At 47.3% G+C, this 19,072-nt stretch overlaps 1 long non-coding RNA gene across 2 annotated transcripts; it reads right to left on the bottom strand.

Moving 5' to 3' along the window:
• Positions 1 to 785: 785 nt before the first annotated feature.
• On the bottom strand, positions 786 to 9,720 carry LOC120507777. 2 transcript variants are annotated; one of them, XR_005628847.1, is made up of 4 exons: positions 9,138 to 9,720; positions 5,059 to 5,180; positions 4,093 to 4,245; positions 786 to 1,786 (listed from the first exon to the last, which is right to left on the bottom strand). It is a non-coding gene; the product is annotated as an uncharacterized LOC120507777 (long non-coding RNA). The 2 variants fall into 2 exon arrangements; XR_005628848.1 differs by lacking the exon at positions 5,059 to 5,180.
• Between the last annotated feature and the right edge of the window lie 9,352 nt (positions 9,721 to 19,072).

Here is a 19,072-nt window from a genome sequence, read left to right as displayed (position 1 = left end):
CAGAGGGGCATTCTAGGACCTGTGATCTGACTGGATCAGCATCCCTCCTGCTGGTTCTTGTCCACGGTGATGTCCCAGGGACACCTGGCTTGGTGTGAGCAGAGTGCCTGAAATGGACCCTTTTATTCCTGTCTCAGGTACACCAGATTTTTCCTTTTTCTCCTCTCAAAGTGTATGTGTAATAAATAGCACAGGACTAGGAGGATGAAAAGATGAATCACAGCTATGAAAATATTTGACTATATTTTAAGCAGGACTCCCAGCAGGTACAACCATAGCCATGTACCACTGACGTGCTTCAGAGGCATCAAAAGACTGGTTTTTCCACCACTGAGTTACCGTTAATTATTCTTAAAATAAACTGCTACCATGCAGTATTAATTCAGAAGAAACTGTAAGTTCCTTGCTATTTTCTACAGCTTGTTTTCACAATGAATTTATGGAAGTTAATTTAGCAGTTCACAACAAACAGGACCACTGCAGGAATACAAACTAGGTGTTGCTTCCTGAATTCTTCCTCCCTCTTGTTAGTGCTCCTCTTGGACTTTTATTAGATGTAGTACAAAAGGTCTTAGTCTGGCAAAGAGTAAATTTGCTGGAAAGGCAGAAGTCAGGAAAAAATAGTGCATTATTTTCTCCTCTTGTGGATATTAACAGTTTGGCACAGAAGCACTGCTCTGACAGTGGAAAAGAATGGTAAAAAATGGGCTCTAATTCTTTGCAGTATGTTAATATTAGTATCTGAACCATGATGGTGTTGTCATGTCTGTGTAGCATGTCTTTTGTCCAAGACCAATCCCAGTTTTCTGGAGCAAGAACCATTTCAGCCCACAGGTGGCACTTGGACTGTCAATCACTTTCTCTAAAAATGCAAGAGATTTTAGTCCTCGCTGAGATGGAAAACTAAAATAAGCAATTTGGAAAGCATTCTGCATCTTGGAGAGGCTTTCTATAATTTATTCAAACTCAGCTTGAAATAGAGAAATGGTTTTACCTCCAGAAGCATCAAAAAATACATTGTGTCAGCGAGTGCATTGTGTGGGAAAATCACCAAATCTTCAAAAGCTGGAGGTCGAGGTGCCTGTGCTAACAAAGGGCTCATTTGCAGCTGCAGCTCCTGTGGATGCCTGTGCAAGCCACATGCTCAGCAATGCTGGGGTCCAGCTGGTGTGCGGCCAAGGCTCTTCAACAGCAGTGTCCCCACAGCCAGATTTGAATTCTGGGATCCCCTCAGCCAGTCCAGAAGCTGTAGGGATGCACAGAGGTTCCTTGGGCGTTCCAGGAGAGTAGGATGCTCCTGCCTCCTGGCTCAGGCTTCTTTGTCTGTGCTGCCAGAGATGGGAGCTGATTTTTACTGCATTGGCATCCGCTCTAGAAGGTCACAAGGGAGGAAAGAGTCCCAAGCTGTGCCAGGGGAGGGTTAGACTGGATGCTGGGGGAAATTTCTGCAGGGAAAGGGTGTGCAGCACTGAGCAGGTTGCCCAGGGCAGTGGTGGAATCCCCATTCCTGAATAGGTTTGAGAGACATGCAGGTGTGGTACCTAGAGACAGGGTTCAGTGGTGGCCTTGGCAGTGCTGGGGGAGCTGTTGGATTTGGGGGTCTCAACCTCCTTAACTCTGTGATTCCATAAAGCTGTTGCTTGCTTTTTCTTTGAAGGTGCTTCTATCCTTCTGGGAGACCATGAGCAGAGCAAGTTGGGGTTTCATTTCCACCAGGAACAAAGCAAGTCAGTCCTGGAAACGCTGCCTGTGTGGTTTTAGAGATCTGTAGCAGCAGTTGTAGAGACTGGGGGTGGGGAGAATGGCACACAGAGAAAATTTCATTCAAGCAATTAAGGAATCACCACACTTTTATGATTAACTTCTTGTTCCCAGGCTGAATGCAGAAGCTGTTAGTGGGGGCATTGCTATTCCATACCTGACACGAACAATGGGAATATTTGTTCTGCCCGGGAGGATTACACCTTCCATTAATCTAAGTTTTATTGAAAGTTTAAATAACAGACAGACAAAATTTGATCAATTAGCAGTGTAATTCCAAGGAGATGTCACAGTGAAATTAAATCTCAAGCATTTTTAATGCAAAGAAACCTAGGAGCTCCCTCCAGTTTTCTTTCTCAGTACAGTGTTTAGATTTTAATTGAAAGTTTATTCTGCTTTGTGCATCTTCTAGTAAATTTTAATTTCAGACTGTAATGAGAACAATTTTTCTATTACAGTGTTTGTAGCATTTCACAGATAGATCCACGATGCCTCATAAATGAGGAAAACAAACAGGTTTGTGTAGGATGCACTAGCCATGGAAATCTCCAGAAGAAAAGAGATTTATGTGGGGAAAAGGGAGGGAATTGGTGCTGTGTGAGGAAGGATGCATGGGGGGAACCAGGTGGGTGTGATTATTGTTCCCACGTGCTCAGACCCTGGGCTCTCTCGGGGCTCCTTCAGGTCCCCACCAGTGCCAGACTGCTGGGGCTGTTCTCGTGCTCATCCCACCCCAGACAAAAGCTGCCCCCTGAGCCCACCCCAGCCCTGCTGCTCCTCTGCTTCCCAGCTGCCGTGGTCCCTTCCTGCATCCTACCATTTCGGCTTTCATTTCCTTATGTAATTTCTGTGTCCCCAGTGAAGTGTTGTTGCCATCATTACCGCTCCACATGTCTTCCATTTTTCTTATCATAAATGTCATTCTCATACTGCAAATACCAGAAGTGCCACAACCTTGCTGTGAATCTATCTCAGTGCTATCTTTGGAGACATACCTCATCTGAGGAGAAGTAATACTGAAAATAGCTGTATATTTTTGGATGTATATTTTTGTCTGGCTGGATGTCAGGGATCAGCTTGTCAGGCAGCTGAAGCAGTGCAAATCCCCAGTCTGCAAGGTCTAGTTTTGTTTACACAATAAGAGTTTCTGGTCAAACCTGGGCCTTGATACCCTTACAAACAGCTTCCCAAAAGTGACAAAGACTCCAGATGTGACAGCAGATACTGGTGAGGAGAGGTTTCTCAGTGATAGGGGAGGCACAGAACACAGCAGCAGGACTGACTGCTGGGTGTGCAGCACACGGGCTGTGATGGCAATTCACTCTGGACTGTTCCTCTGTCAGTCACCATCAGGTGAGCAAATACCGGAGGAACTGCTTGCGGAAATTAACAGACGTGGCTGCACATTCCCAACATCTGATGATCTGTAACTGTTCCTCCCAAGCCAATCTGTTTGTGAATCCTGGGGCACCAGGCAGCTGCAGCCCTGGCTGGGCCACACCAGCTCTCTGTGGCATAATCATGCCTGGGAGGTGAGGATTTGGGGTTTCTCACAAAGTAATTTTTCTTAGTAAAAGCAGTGATTAACCTTGCTTCAGTCACGAGCAGCAGTATTTAAAACAACAACAAGAAAAAAGGCAGCTGAGAGCTGCCTGCAGCTTGGCTTGGGCAGCCGCTCCTCCATATGGCGTGTGAAATGCCAGCACATGAAATTAACTCTCATAAATAAGTAATAAGGGCTGATTTGCCCAGATCTGGATGGGCTGACTTCCTATGGAACACAGCCCTTAGCCGTGGCATCAGTGTAACTGCAGGTGTTGGAGGCCATGGAGTTCCAACAAAACGTGTATTCTAGGGAGAGCTTGGAAGGGAAAATCCACTCTGGGAAGGGGCCAGCATTCCAGCCTCATTCCAGGATGCTCAAGGAGGAGTGCCTGTTTGTGTTTTCAGAATTGAATATTTCCGTTTTCTGACACTTTCCACAAGTCAGGCTCAAGTGAAATTATATTTTGTTCAAACAGAGCCTTTGAAGTAACCAACATTTTCCCTTGCAGAGGACTCCTTGTATGGGAACTCTTTTTCCTCTCCAGAACGTGAGAAAATTGAAATAATGAAGCTTCCTCTGAAAAATCAGAAAGATTTGTCCCACATCACATATCTCATGTAATCTTTCACTGACAGCACAGGGGGTTCAGACTGAAGGCCCTATTCCTGCTAGAGCAGAAATTCAGCATGCAAGAAAGTGGCAAATTTGAAGTAGAACTCTAGAACTTAGAGTTGGCCATCTCTGACAAATAAAAATTAAACACAAATAGTCAAATTCTCACAGACCCTGGTGTTTTGAGCCAGCAGCTGTTCAGCTCATCTGCAAGAGCCCTTCCCAAGTGCCTGCTGTCCCCTCACAGCAGGCATTGCTTCAGGTCCTGACCCAGCTGAGGGGCCAGCACCTTTCCAGCAGCACCACGGGTTCCTGGAGGCCTGGCCCTGCAAAAACAATGGAATCTTTCTTCAGCCACCATCAGTGAAATGGAGGCAGTGTCCCTGGGAGCTGGGGGCTGATGGATGGTCCCTGAAGTGCAGCAGCACAATCTGTCAGGGCCGAGGTTAATGGGGGGAATGGAAATAGCCTGAGCCTGCCCAGCTGACATCAGTTGCTAAAGGAGCTGAGAGCCAGCTCACAGTGCACCCTGCTCCTCTCTTCACTGCCATTGCCCCGAGAGCAGCTGCAGCCCTGCCTGGGCTCCCCGGGGCCTGAGGCAGCTTGGGGCCAGGCTGCTGGGCTGGCATTGCCCTGCTGTGGCTTGGGTGTCACCCTGGGCTCTGCCCACGGCGTGGCCCTGCCCTCATTCCAGTGGGACACCAGGCTGGGCTTCTGTCTGTCCTCAGCCACTTGGGGCACAGAGAGGGACTCACAAAAGGGACCATCCCACTCAGAATTCATCCCCACGTGTTGGCAGAGTGTCTCACAGGGGAGACTGTGCAGCCCTGTCACTGCCCCAGGCTCTGGTTCTGGTCAGAGCTGGTACCACTGTGGCCTTCAAAGCCAAGCTCACTCTCCTGCCAGCTGGGAGTGCTTAAGAAATGTTCCAAATGCATTTGGTACTCCACTGCTAAGTGCCACCTGTGCTGGGGACCAAATTAACCCACAGCTGAGAAAATGGAAAACCAGGAATTTAATTGTTTCATGGCTTCAAATTCTTTACTGCTTAATTCCCACTTATAGCATAAATACTGAAGAAAATTGAGGTATTTAAGAGCAAAAACAGACATCAATTTCTGTTGATGTCATGTTCTCACCTTACAGGAAGAAAGGTACATTCAGAGGCTGGGTTTGGCTTGGGAGGCACCACTCTGCAGTGAGAGGCTCCAGCTCTTCCCACAGGCATGATAATTCACAGTTTAAATAAGTTTTTCCTGTCCTGAAGGTAAAATACAACACTGAAACTGCCAGGAGCAGTTTTTTTTGTTTGTGGTTGCAGCATGGCCCTTTCTGACCTTTGGACATATGCCATGAATGCTTTAATCCTGGCAAGGGTTTTATCTTAAACAGATACAATGAAGGATCTGAGAAGTAGGTCAGGAGACATTAGAGGCTGTTTGATTCATTGTGAGTTGTGTGCACAGCATGGCTTTCAAGAAATGTCATTACTTGGGTGCAATGAGGCTGCTGTTTTGTCTTAGAAAACAGTCAAATGGATGGTTAGTAGGAGAAAGGAGAGAGGAAGGGCTGGGTTTCTGGGGACCAAGCACCATTTCAGGCAGGAAGCCCCCACCATGAGCAGGTGCTTGTGTTTTGGGGGGCAGCACCCCACGTGTGCCAGCAGCAGGGAGCAGCAGCACCCAGGGGTGCAGGTGAGGCTCTGGGGTGACAGGCACAGAGCTGCAGCTGTCTCCTCTGCTGCCAGAACACTCCTGAGATCCTTTCCAAGGTACTGAGGATATTTTTTTTCCCCTCACAGTGCTTTACCATCCTGTGTCTGTCCAGGGTGCAGAGTTTTCATTTCTTTTAATGGTTCTCAAGAAATTATTGAGAAATAAAAATGCATTTCAAAGTTATCTTCAAGGCTTACTGTGGTTCAGATGGTTTCTTTAAATCCACAGTGCATATGCTATTTTTCAGAGCTTTACTGGTCCCCAAATGATTGTAATGGATTATTGACTGGCTTTACTGGGGCCTTGGGAGTTTAGAAAGGAGAAAAGTAATTTAGCAAGGGAAAACCCTTAAATATATATACATGAAAGTTTTTAAAGTTCATCTAATCTGTCTCTAGTTTTGGTGTTTATAAACCAGACACTGTCATCAAGGTTAACAGCACTTTGCTGTTCTGGGAATGTTGCAGCAGCCAGTTGACTGGAGCTCCTTTGTGCCTTAAGGAAAAGAAACCCACCCATCCCACAGGGCTGCTGCACCCCTCAAGCTGCTGAAATCACTGCCAGGAGCAGAGCTTGGCCTCACAGCACTTCCCTGCAACTGCTGGAGAGCCTGGGATCCTGAAATGTCCATGTAAAAGCATTAATACAAGATGGATGTAGCTCCATACCCTGGATCTGCTTAACCTGATAAATAGTTTCAGTTAATGGACAGCAAAAGGAATGATGCTCAGTAAATTTGATTTTATGAGCCTTTCACTTATTTGCTGTGCCCATTAGGTCGGAAGTTAGGTAATGGTGAGTGTCCATTAGTGCATTAGCTCAGCGATGAGGGAGCTGAGTTGGGAAAAAAGGAGAATTGTGAAAAACCCGCTGAAGCCAGGTGTGTTTATTAAACCTTTGTTCATTAGTGGTGGCTGTAGTGGACACTGAGCTGCAGAGGCATCAGAGTTTGGTTCAGGTGGGCAGAACAGCACCCCCTGAGCCCCTCCCTCCCCCACAGCACTTGGTCCCTGTTTCTCCTGTCGTGGGGAGCCTGAGGCAGCCACAGGGGCTGTGGGACAGGGATGGGGCTGCTCCTGCCCCAGGAGGGTCTCTGGGCAGTGCTGGAGTGATGGGCAGCCTGGGCTGCTCCTCCAGTCACAAATACATGGCCCAGCTTGTAACAACCACAATAACCATTTCACTGATAACCCTTTCTTTTACTCATTACTTTGAAATTTTTTTTTCTCTGCCCAGGCAAATTAGTTTTTAAAATCTCTTTTCCCAATTTCTTCGTTACCCTGGGATTATTTACACAGCCCACAAAAAGCTGTTTACTCTTCTGGGTAATTCAATGAACATTCACTTGCTTTGAATTAATATGCAGCGTTGTTCCAAGTGCTGGCAATTTAGTGGTAATTGGAACATCTCCTTACCCTGGAAAAAACATCCAGCCTCCCAAGTTAGTTTTCACAAGTGGCATTAATGCAGCAAGAGAGCAAAATTCCCTTGTTCATGTGCAAGCAAGGAAATATGGGGCTTGTTGGCAGTTACAAGGTAAATTTTCTTGCCCTCAGTTCCTGCTGGTGCTTCCTCCGTGGCTGTGAGGGCTGTTCAGGGTGGCAGGAGTCTGTCCCACGCTGCCAGGGCTGGGTGGTCCCTGCTGTGCTGGTCGAGCAGTTTGCCCACGAGGTGTTACAGTGCTGGAAATGAGTTTGGTGGGTGACAGGGGTTGGCAGCAGTGTGTGGAGGAGCAGGGCACAAGGAGCATTTCAGCAGCGGTTTGATCTCACCTGGGCTCACACCAGAGGTGTGTGCTTTGTTTGTGAACAGGTGAGCCCTGCAGAGGCTTTGCCTGCAGGGTTTGGCAGGGATGTGTGCACTGATGAGCTGCAGCACCCCTGGCTCAGCTGAGGTCAGGCAGGAACAGCCCAGCCCCATCAGCAGCCTCCTGTTTCCACCTCAGTCTGCTGGTGCCCTCTGAACACAGGCAGGCCAGGCTGCTGCAGCCTCTCTGTGAAGCCAGCAGAGCCCGACAGACACTAAATGGAATCTGTTTGCTCTGCTGCCTGCTCGCTTCCCTGATTTGGTTCTGCTTACAGGGGCTACTTAGGGTGCTAGCACTTCTCCAGGGGTTTCCCCAGCAGTGGAAGCAGCTTTGTTTGACTGAAGACAGAGAAAGAGACAATAAGTTGCATTTGTTTGACACAGTTTTGAGGTCCAAGTGGGAGCATTTGAATTTGTGCAATCCAAAGTGAGGGTTCTGTGCCTTTCAGAGCCTTTTTCTTCCCTTGTTTTGCCCTGGGGTAAACTTTTCACTCCATCTAAAACCTCCTGCCCAGGCAGGACATGGGGCTCAGCCAGAAGGGAAGACAAAACGTTCTGGGGTTGGTTAGACTCCCAGGTAGGGTTTGCTGCTGGATGTGGCTGTGAGAGCAGCTCCCCTGTGGGATGACAAGTCTCAGAGCAGCAGGGCCCTCCAACAGCCTCTCCTGCTCTCAAGACATTCTTTCTCTCATCACATTTACTGTAGAATTAGAAAACATAATGATGGAAATATTTTTCTTGATTTTTATGCTTTGCTTTTGACCTGTGAAAATGTGTTTACAACAGGGTTTGCGTTAACACCCTGAGAATAAACAAGTGTGAATATGGCACTGATCATGCTAGCACAAAATTAATGTTGCATATGCAACATTAAATACCGCTCAAGAATTTAATTTAATTAGGGAGTCAGTCCTTCTGGAAGCCAGCAAGCTGACAGCCAGAGAGCTGAAATCTTCTGAGCAGAAGGATGTCCCTGGGAGCTGCTGCATGGGGCACACTGCCCTGCTGGCAGGGGGACAGGGCAGGGTGCATGGGCTGCCAGCCCTGTCCTGCTCTGCAGGAGCAGGGACTGGAGTCACAGAAACCATCTTTTGGGACCCAGGCTGGGGCAGTATTCAACTTCACAAAGTCTCTGGGTGGAAACAGCTTCCAGTCTAGAACAGACCTGGGGACAAACCCACAATTTAAAGAAATCCTTCAGAAGCAGTTAGGAGGCTCTTGAGCTAACAAGTACACTCCAGGCTCCTTGACACCTGCTTACAGGGGCAGCAGAGCTCAGGGGCTGCCAAGGAGGTTCCTGCATCCCCCTGCTCTGCTCAGCCCCTCTGCAAGCCCCCAGGGGCTGTGGCCCTGTCTCAGCCCCTCTGCCGTGGGCTCTCCTGCAGGGTGGTCCCTGCCCTGCTCTGGGCCTCAGCCACGGAGAGATGAGGCTTGGGACAGTCCCCACACAGCTCAGGTGAGGAGCCACGTCCTCCTCCCGCCCAGCACAGCCCTTGCCCCCCGAGACTGCATTCACAGAGGGAGATTAATGCAGTCTTTGGGAGAGCACACTGACTGAGAGATCCTATTTACAGAGAGCTTCCCAGGGGTGTCCTCAGGAGAACAGGGATCCAGACAGCGTAGTGTGTGCTGTTAGTAATGTAAAAGGACACTGTTACTTGTGTTGCATCACTGAACTCCATTATGTCTTTACTCACCTTGTTTCCAGGACAAGTGCAGTTCCCTGTGAAGCCAGCACCCAGTGGCAGGTCAGCAGTGCAGGTTTTGTGCCATGAAGGAAACAGGCTGCTCTGGATCCCAGCAGCACGTGGCTGACAGTGCCACTGACTCAGCATGAGCCACTTTCTTACTCCACAGCAGCCCTGGCTCCTCACTGCCCACCCTGGGCATTGCCAGCAAAGCCACCTGAGCTGGCAGGGACAGGAATGCCCAGGGATGGGGCCATTGGCAGGACCTTATCCTCATGCCAAGGTCTTTTTCCTCTGCCAGTTTTCAGTGGAGCTTTCCTTGCACATCCCCTTGCCTGCTTGTTGCTGGAGCTTGTCACAAGCACGGGGGTCTCTGTTGGTCACTTGGTCCCTGTCCCCTCCAGAGCAGGTCCTGGCTGTGGGGCAGTCACTGGGGGCAGGGCTGGCACCACCTCACACACATTCCTGTAGGTCTGGGGTCCCTTGGCAGAGCTCTGCAAGCAGCTGCTTCCCTCTCTCTCTGCATTAAGATTAATGCTTGAGCAGCAGTTGTCCCATCCATCTCTCTGGGAGGCTTCCTCCAAACAAATAGCAGGAGGAGGTGGCATCTATTTGGGAATGACAGGGCCTCAATCTATTTATTCCACAGGTAACTGCTGTCTCCTGAAATGTCAGATTGACTCTTCATCTTCCCCGGGCTGGGTGCGAGCGCGTGTGGCGGGCACAGCCCGCCTCCCTTCATTTGCAAGGAAAAAGAGTCACTGAGATTGATTGCACAATTGAATATGCAGCATGGTAAACAGTTATTTGGAAATTATTGTTTGTGTTTAATTATGACATACAGAAGTTTAACAGTCATAAATTTTTCATTGGAGTTGGAATGCAAATGTAAGCTTTAACGTGCATCAAGGAACGACACAGATCAGCACTTCCCACAGCACAGCTCTGGGGCCAGCAGCCCCAGGGGCATCCCCCTCCTCAGCATCGTGGTTCAGAGCTGTCAGTGACCTGGGAGTGGCTTAGAAACCAGAGATTACTTGTTTCTGCTTGGTTTGCTCTCTGCATAAAGTCCTCAAGGCAGAGCAGAGGCACTAACAGGCAGCCAGGGCTTCACTACCCCTGACACTTTTGGGGTGCAGCCAGGGTGGGGAAGGGCCTGTGGGTGTCACCTCCACCCTGCCAAAACAGGAAAACTTTCTGGTTTCATGAAAGTGCCTTGTCAGTACTTTTGCTGCTGAGAGCAATTCTTTCCAACAATTATCAGATTAATTTTTTTCCATCTTTTCTCTCTTTTTATTCCTTTCTTATCTCTTTCTTCTCCTTCCCCCAGCACATGCACACAGACACATGCCGTAGCTCTTGGCAATTGAAGAAAATGAAAAATAGATATGTAGAGGGAAAAAAGTCGAACAGCAAGAAAAGATGTGCTAGAAAAGAGGGTGGTAATAAAGGAATCTAATTAAAATGGAAAATTTCTGTGGGAAAAGGAAGTGGTGTTGGGGGAGGCAGAGGTAGAACATTGTTTCTATGCAGCCTGCTCTTTTGGGGGAAGAAGCAGCATTTCCCAGCTGATTAAAAACTGGTATGTAATGACAGTTGAGTATTTTTCTGTCTTTGCATTTCTGAAGCAAATCTCTCATGGGACAAAACATATCACTCAGTGAGTTTCATAAGGTTTAATTCTGTATTAGGCAAAGAACAAACTGTGTCTGTGTTGTACAGCTCACACGTGAGCAGAAAGGTGAGCACACGTTTTCTGAGCACCCACTTGTGCCTCCAGAGACAGCAGTGTTGGGGAGGATTTTAGGGAGAGATAAGAGTTCAGAGGGTCTTGTGACAGTTTCAGGGGTTAGCAAATGGGGTATGGAGGTCTCAAAATAGATGTGCAGGAAGGGCTGACCTGTAGCTGAAGGATGTGTTTGAGCAGCGCTGACCTCGCCATCAAAGCTCAAGATGAAATATCTCCCCAGACGAGTCCTGTTTATGATGTTCTCAAGCTCTTTTAACAATGATTGTGGCCAGGGGAGCTGTGATTTACTGCACAATGGCAGAGGTGTCCTCGGTGTCCCTGCAGAGTGGCCGCCCTGGGCAGGGGGAGAGCAAGGGGTCACAGCACTGGGGACGTGTCCTGCAGCCAGGTCATGGCCTCGTTGGCTCTGATGGCTGAGCTGTGGCAGTAAGGGACTCACTTCTTCAACACAGAGCTGCCCAGACACGCCACACTGGGGCAGGGGGTACTGAGGAGGTGGATAAATGGCACGGGGCTGTTTGTATTTCTGCATATTGTGACTCTGTGTAGCTGTCAAATGACCCATGGCTAATCTTACTGATTGAGGCGTTTCTTTGTTCCTTGACTGATAAGGGTGACTGGTGACTCTGTGGCCATTGGAACACAGTGAATCAGTTCTGGGAAAACAAATTCTCCAAAGAGGAAAGTGTCTGTGGGAAGCAGCAATGTGGGATGTGGAGTGGGAGTGCCAAACCAGAGATGTGGCAGTGGGAAAGGCTTTCCTGGGCTCTGCCTTAAGATTATTCCTTGCTGTCTGTCACTTCTTGGTCCTCTTCCCATGTTCTGGTTTGAAGGACGCCTTTGAAATGAGGGATGAGCCATAATGAGAAAATAAATGCAAATTAATCAAAGATGACACTATAAATTATGTGCAACATAATTTCTTTGGCACAGTGTTCCAACGTAGGGGGGTCTGTGTGTGTGTACACAGGCACAGGAACATAAGCCATCACCTTTCATCCTTACAGTGCTCACAAAAGGCTTCACAAACATGAACACTAACAGCTCCCACACAGAGGCGTGGGTGACCTTCACCTGGGGCTCTGCAGCTGGATTCAGAAGCCATTGGTTTGCTTGCTGTCTGTCAATTTTCCTTTTTCAGGTACAATCACTGCAGCAGCAGTGGCAGTGACAGCAATTCCCCAGTGAGAATTGAATTCCCCAGCAGAGCCTGAGGACCAGGAGGTGACGGTGAAATGCACCTGAGGTGGGCTGGGGGAAGAGGGGAGAAGGGGGGAAAGGAGGAGGAATGTGGTACTCAGGCTGTATAGCTGCAGTGGAAGAGAAATGCTGTTAAATTGGGTGTGGTTCTAAAAACCCAGACCGGGGGTATTTAATCTTGGAATGCAATTACATTCCTGTAAAATCTTTCACTGGCATGATGCTGGCTGTGGAGGTGAGCACCAGAGACCTTCTGCCCACGACTTTGCAGAATTTAGGCAGCTTGTGAGTGAGCAGTGATGCATGAATAACCAAGAGAGAATGTACATCCTTTCATGAGCATTCATGCTCATCTGTGTCCTGAGAGGAAAGCAATGTTTGGGTCACAGGACAGGGCAGTGGGAGCCTTAAATCCCATGGGAAATAAAAATGAAAGAAGCAGTGATATTGAGAACTTTCCAGTCAGAGATGGTGTATCACAGCTGTTCTCTGTTATAAACACCACCTTGAGCTCTTGCAGGTCCAGTAAAGAGAAAAGTAAAATGAAAATATTGTAATGGGTTAGAAAATTAAGAACAAGACAGCTCCATTCAGCGTGAGTCTGCGACATGTCAGAACTGGCAAAATGTTTCACTGTGCGAGTTATTAAAGATGAAGAAATTGTGTACAGTGTGAGGTGTGATGGTGATTGATTGTTGGGTCAGCCCGAGCCAGGCATTAACCCCGCGCTGACACGGCAGGAGTCGCGGAGATCGCTGCCACGCTCAGAACTGTTTTCACTGCTCTGCTAAAATAAATACCTCAGTTCTGCCAAAACATATTAAAGGTAAAATGAGCCACCACTAAGGCAAACGGAAAGAAAATCCCCTTGAAGGAAGTGAGGACAAACATAACTAAAAGCAGTAGATTAAAGATTGAAATATAAACTGCAGATGACAGACAAACTTTTTCTTAGTGATTTTCCAGAGGAAAAGCATTTTGCATGTCTTTTTCAGTGTGCACTCTGCCTTCCCCTTGCAACACCTCACACTGCCCTCACAGCCTGAGCCCTGAGAGCTCTGAGCCTTTACTTGCCAAAACTCCGTCCCCATGCCCTGCTGGGTGTGATTATACCCATACCCATACCCATACCCAAAGTGTGTGTTTCTAGAACAGTTACACCCTTTTGGGGGTATTTTTTGGCTGTGTATATGCACACTTTACACAGTGGGCAGTTACTGGGCTGCCCCCCTGCAGTCAGAGGGGTGCAGGGTGTGCACACACAGACCCTGTGCTCCCGGGGTCGCTGGCACTGGTGGCACTGTCACCAAACCCTGAGCTGTTTGTGCCCTCCTGCCAGAGGAGCCCTGGCTGCTGAGTCACTCCTTTCTGGGTAAATAGCAGCGTAAAAAGACATGACATTTTCTGGGCTGCTCTTCTGTATTAATAAGATTCCAACTACAGGGTGACCTTTTCACAAAGGATTTGTAAATGCCAAAAGCTGCATAAAAATCTCTCTTTCTCGGGCAAACAGAGGCATCATAACTTTGCATTTATTCCTTAAATGGTGTTTTCCTGTCTTTCCCCCTTTGATCATCTATTTCCCCTGAATGGGTGTAGTGACAGCTGTACCTCCAACAGCAGCTGTGAAAGGGAATGAGAGAAAATCAGTGATTGAATCTGCTCAGGGGATCATTCTGCTCAAGGGGCTGAATGAACGAAAACAAACAGGACAGGGATGATGCCCCAGCAGGGAGGGATCAGCCTCTGCAGGAGAGGGACCACAGAGCTTGGGCATGGGGGAACGCTGGGTGCCAGTCCCAGTTTGTGTAAGGAGGGCTTACACTGCTTCTTGCCACTGAACCACGTTCACACACAGAGAACAGGAAAATCAGCACCAACCAACCACCCGAGGCTTTTATGTTACATTGCATTTGGGCTATTTGATTTATCAAATAAATGCTGCCTTTGCAGCAGGCTGTACACCCTCTTTGGGTGTATTTCCAACCATAGGAAAATAATAACAGCCAAAAAAAAACCCAACAGAACAAAAGGTTTATAACTTTACTTATGGAAGGCTGAGGCTTCATCCAAGAGCAGGGCACTGGAATACACCACCACCACCACCCTGCATTGTGTCAAAGGCCCCCAGGGCATGGACCTTGCCTGACCTCTTTGGTCAGGCTTTGAGTGAGCTCAGAGTCCCTGAAAATCACTGCATTGCCTTAATTAATACATTGTGTAAGGAAACTCTTGTACCTCTTTGTTTCACCTCCATGGTTACCTTTTTCCTTTGTACTCTTTCTGCATTTCTTATGTCTTTTCATCACCAACTAACATAATTTAATTCCTTCTCCCTTTTGCAAGAGTCCAGAGCCTGCACTTGTCACTGGCAAGTGTTCAACTTTTCCTAAACTGCGGCTTAAAAAGGAAAAATTTAGGCTGGATCTGAGCCCAATGCAAGTTTCATACTCTAATGTTTTATCACCCCAAAATATCATTCTGCTTTTAATTTCCTGAGTGATTCTTGTGCCCAGCTCAGCAAATGCTAATACACTTCCCCGCTTCCCACTCCGCTTCCTCCCACTTTTTCTCCTTTTCCCTCCCATTTCCATGAGAAGTGTATGATCAAAAGGAGCAACAAACTGTAGGTGGGTTCCTGAGGTGTCACCTCAAATATTGAGGGTTGATAGGAGAGCAGGAAATATGCTTGTGATTGAATAGAAATATATGCCAGGTAGAAATGAAAACAGCAAAAACTTATCCCTGGTCCACTGGTGAATTACCTGGAAGTCTGCATGTCATTTGCCTGAACTCCAGACCAGGTTCTTCAGTGAAGCCAGGACAAACCTTCCCCTGACGACTCCTTCTGTGGTGTTACCCTTAGAACTTTTGCATCACAGCCCAGGTTTCCCTCCAGCAGCACACAACATTACTTCTAGTTCTGCTGCACTGACTAATGAGAGTAATTGGTCTCTGTCCTCTTCATAATGTCCCTCTAAGTATTTGTAAAGAGTTATCATGGCTCCCTCCAGTCCTCTTTTCCCTTCACATAAAGATTCTCAATTCATTTTAATTCGTCCTCCCTGACCCTCCCTCCCACTCCCACTTTATATATCAAATAATGGAACCCAATTACCTTGCAGACATTCCACATTTGGAGCAGAGAATGGAGGAGGGGACAGCAGAGTGCTCTGGAAAGACAGCTGTGAGTTGTGCAGTGCCCAGCAGCCCCCAGTGTGTGCCCAGCACTGCTCAGGCTCAGCAGCAGTTTGGGTGGTGCAGCTCTGCAGCAGCTCCAGCCTGCTCAGGTCCCACCTCAGCAGAGCTGAAGCCTCGCTGGGCACTGCTGGGCACTGCTGTGCCACGCCAGGACACTGCACTAGGGGATGCAGAAGATAAGCAGAGGCCCAGAATCCCCTCCTGCACTCTAACATAAAGACGAGGGTTAATTTGGATTAGCAAAATGGAAATGTCAAGCTCCATTTATATTCTGGCACCCAGTGTTAATTACCTTTCCCTTTTTTTAGTAACCATTCTTGTGTTCTGTTTCCTCACTAAAAACTGATAATAAGCTATCCATCTATGTAACCACTCTGCTGACACAAATCATGATGGATATGGAAAGAAATAAAATTAAAATCTAATGAGACATTGCTCAGAATGAGACAAAAAAATTGAACCATGTTCTTTAATCATCAATGTGCAAAGCCAACCAGAATGAATCTGTTTCAAGGAGGCCTCATTTCTATTTAAATGTAAAATACACTGAAATGTTTTAAGAACCACAGAAGACTATGGATTTTGGATAAAAGGCTGAGTATTAGCCTTGTAATCCCAGCCAAAAAAAGCCCCATACCAACCAACAAACAAATCCAATGCCCTGGTGCTGCAAAGAGGCCAATGGCTTCTCTTGCTTAGATTTCCCAGAGGGTAAAGCAGAACTCCTTAGACATTAGGTCACTGAAAACTTTAATCACTTATTTACTCTGTAGGACAAAGACTCATCAATAATTGCCAGCATCATCATAAATACTGGTAGAAAAATCCTAATTCTGACCTGATCCTGTTATAAATAAGGATATAATTGCATAAAGCCAATAAGAGGTCATGAGCATTTTGAAAGGTTCAGTCCTTCCCCCTCCCTGTTATCATGTTTTCCCCCATTTGTGTTTGAAGCTGCATTTCTGATCACCTCCAGTGCAGAGTGAGACACTGCCTGGCTATAGCTCCCACTTCACTGCCATGGTCCAAGTGTTTCAGAGCACATTCCAAATGCTGTGATCCTGAGGGAAGCCCTGTATCAGGAAGAGTTAGTAAATTTAGAGTAATAAAGCCAATCTTTGAGAACAAAGAGGGTCTTTGTTGACCTTCTAAACAGAGGTTTCAGAACATACTCAGACCTCTTCCCTCTTCTTTGGGCACATAAAATAAAAAAAAATTAAAATTCATTAAGAAAAGGAAGCCAGACTCCCAGTCCTGTGCTCAGAAAACAAGGCTTTAATAAGCATCAGATGTGGTGGAAACCCTCAGTGAGATTTGTGTGAGTGGTGTGAGGAGGGTGGGACTGGATGTCTGTTCCTTATGCTTGCTGCAGTGGGAAGGGGTGCCCCTGAAGTCCCCAGGCACTGTGTAATTAAATGGTGAGATGTGTGACAGCCAGAAGGATAAATGGGTTCAAAAGAAGATTCAATTAATTCAGAGGAGAAACCTATCTGTGGCTTTTAAGCCCCTTGTTCCCAACACAACTCGTGGCTCAGGAAGTCTGTAATCTGCTAATTACTAGAAACTGAGAGCCTGATTTGTAGGCACAGATCTGTCCAGCTTCTGCTGGAGACAGGGTGGTTTCAGATGCCCCAGTGTAGCAGGTCTTTTTGGGTGATGTGAAATCACCTCATGCTCCTCCTGGTGCCCTCCTGGTCCCTGCTCCCCCAGACTGTCACCGTGTGCCCCAGCCCTGCTGCCCCTGCAGATCCTGTGGCACACCCAGTGGAGCTCCAGAAGAGCCCAGCATTATTTGGGGTTTCCATTTCATGTTCATCTGCCCTTTAGGTTTTTGAGGGGTGTTTTTCCCTTCGTGTTTCTTCAATTATTTGGATGATATTTTGTCACTGCAGTCAAGTAATATGGCACAATATGAACATTAACATTTGCAGTGAGTTGAGAAAAAATACCATCTTTAAGCCTCCACAGCAAAAATGCTCCTCAGCAGCAAATGAAGGTGCCACAGCCCGAGCTTCCCTGCAGCAGAAATCCCTGCTTTTCCTCCAGGACTTTGAACTTGAGCACTTCCACCACCAATTCCACTAACAAACAGCAAAGTCAATCACTTTTTCCTCAAACAGACACCCAGTCCTTGTGATTTCAGATGTGATTTTGTTTCCTGATTTTATCTGCATGAGCAGTTTGAATGGTTTTATAATTTGCCTATGCTTCCATTTTATCACATCTGCCTCCCATCTGTTATTTTTATTGTTTGCATTCCATTCTCCTCTCCTAATGCCAGCAGTTTGACTATAAAGCTGATGGCACATTCTGGAAACTTATCACCTCTCTCAAAAAAACATGTCTTGTGCAGGATGGCATAAGAACCACCTGGAGAAGGATGGGTGGATCTGTTATTAATGATTTTCTTTAGCAAGAGCCCACACAACCACTGGACTTGGTGCAGATGCACGTTCTCTTCTCACTGCCCCTTGCAAAAGTCCCTCTGAATGAACAGAAACCAAATGTAAACAAAAACTTTGTGATTCAGGGGTGTTCATCTGTTATATCCCCCTGCACTGGGAACAAAACAGGAACAGAGTGAGCACTCCAGGGCTCCAAGCTCTTCCCCAAGGCTCATTCCAAGAGACAGGGATGTGTGGGAGCAGAGAGCTGGTCCCAGGGATGTTCCATGAGCTGCCCAGGGCTGCAAAGGGAGGGGGAAATGGAAAACCAGCCTCTGGAGCCCCAGGCTGAGCAGTTCCCCGTCACACTCAGAAGATAAATAAGTCATTTGGTCACTGTGTCATGCCAGCCACCCTCCTCCTGAGCATTGCCGTGCATCACCAGGCAGGGATCCTGCCACAGAACATCTCGGAGTCAATGTCAGTTCACTGCAGCTCTCACAACCCTGGCTCGTGCTGGGCAGGGGGCTCTGGTCCACAGAGCCCACAGAAGAAATGTGAGAGGGGCTGCAGGACTTGTGCACTGATGCCAGCTTGGCATCAGGTGGAAGAACCTATAATGTGCAAAATAAATACAGAATTTCTCTAATGTGTCTCCAGTACTCACTGCTCAGCCTCTGATAAACAACAGATGAGTCCCACATGTGCCACAGGTTTGGGCCAGTTAAAATTTTCACTTATTTGTGGCAACACAGACTTTTTCTCCTTTTATAATTTTCCAAGCACACGTATAATTGGCTCTGGCCTGCTACCAAGAGGTTTATTAAAGCGGCAAGGGATGAAACTAATGATTGTTAAGAAGATCTAATTCCAAGGATACTGAGTTGTTGATTACACATTTATGGCTACTAACCAGCAGCTCTCGAGTAAGGGCCTGTGGATTTGTTTACCTTGCCAAGGCACTAAGATGTAGCCAGTCTCTAAAATTCAGAGGTTGAGGTGGAAATCAATACAGAGCTGCTGAACACCCTCCTGTGCAGCTGGGAGAGACTAATTGCTGATGAACCTATGAGTCCAATAAAAATGTGCATAATTTAAATTGTATTAAAACCATAAGCTGCTAAAACATCAATATTTAAACACCATCCCACCATCCCCTGCAGTGTCAGCAGGGATCTTACAGGAAGAACAGATATTGCTGAACATTAAAGCGACAAAGGCGAAAGAATTGCCTGAAATATTTCTTTCACCAAATTTCTGACGTAGATTTAAGTAAAAGTGCCTCACAGAAAAATGTGGCCCCAGGTGTTCTTCCTCTTGGTGCTAAGAGCAGGTGCTGGGGCCTGGGCTGGAGGAGGAGGCTCACTGGGGTCTGACCCTTGCACAGCAAGGTCCATTCCAGTCTG

This window comes from Passer montanus, unplaced genomic scaffold (assembly GCF_014805655.1).
Source record: "Passer montanus isolate IOZ18808 unplaced genomic scaffold, ASM1480565v1 scaffold44, whole genome shotgun sequence".
NCBI lineage: Eukaryota > Metazoa > Chordata > Aves > Passeriformes > Passeridae > Passer > Passer montanus.
Note: the sequence above shows the minus strand (reverse complement) of the source record. Positions and strands in the feature narration are given on the sequence as shown.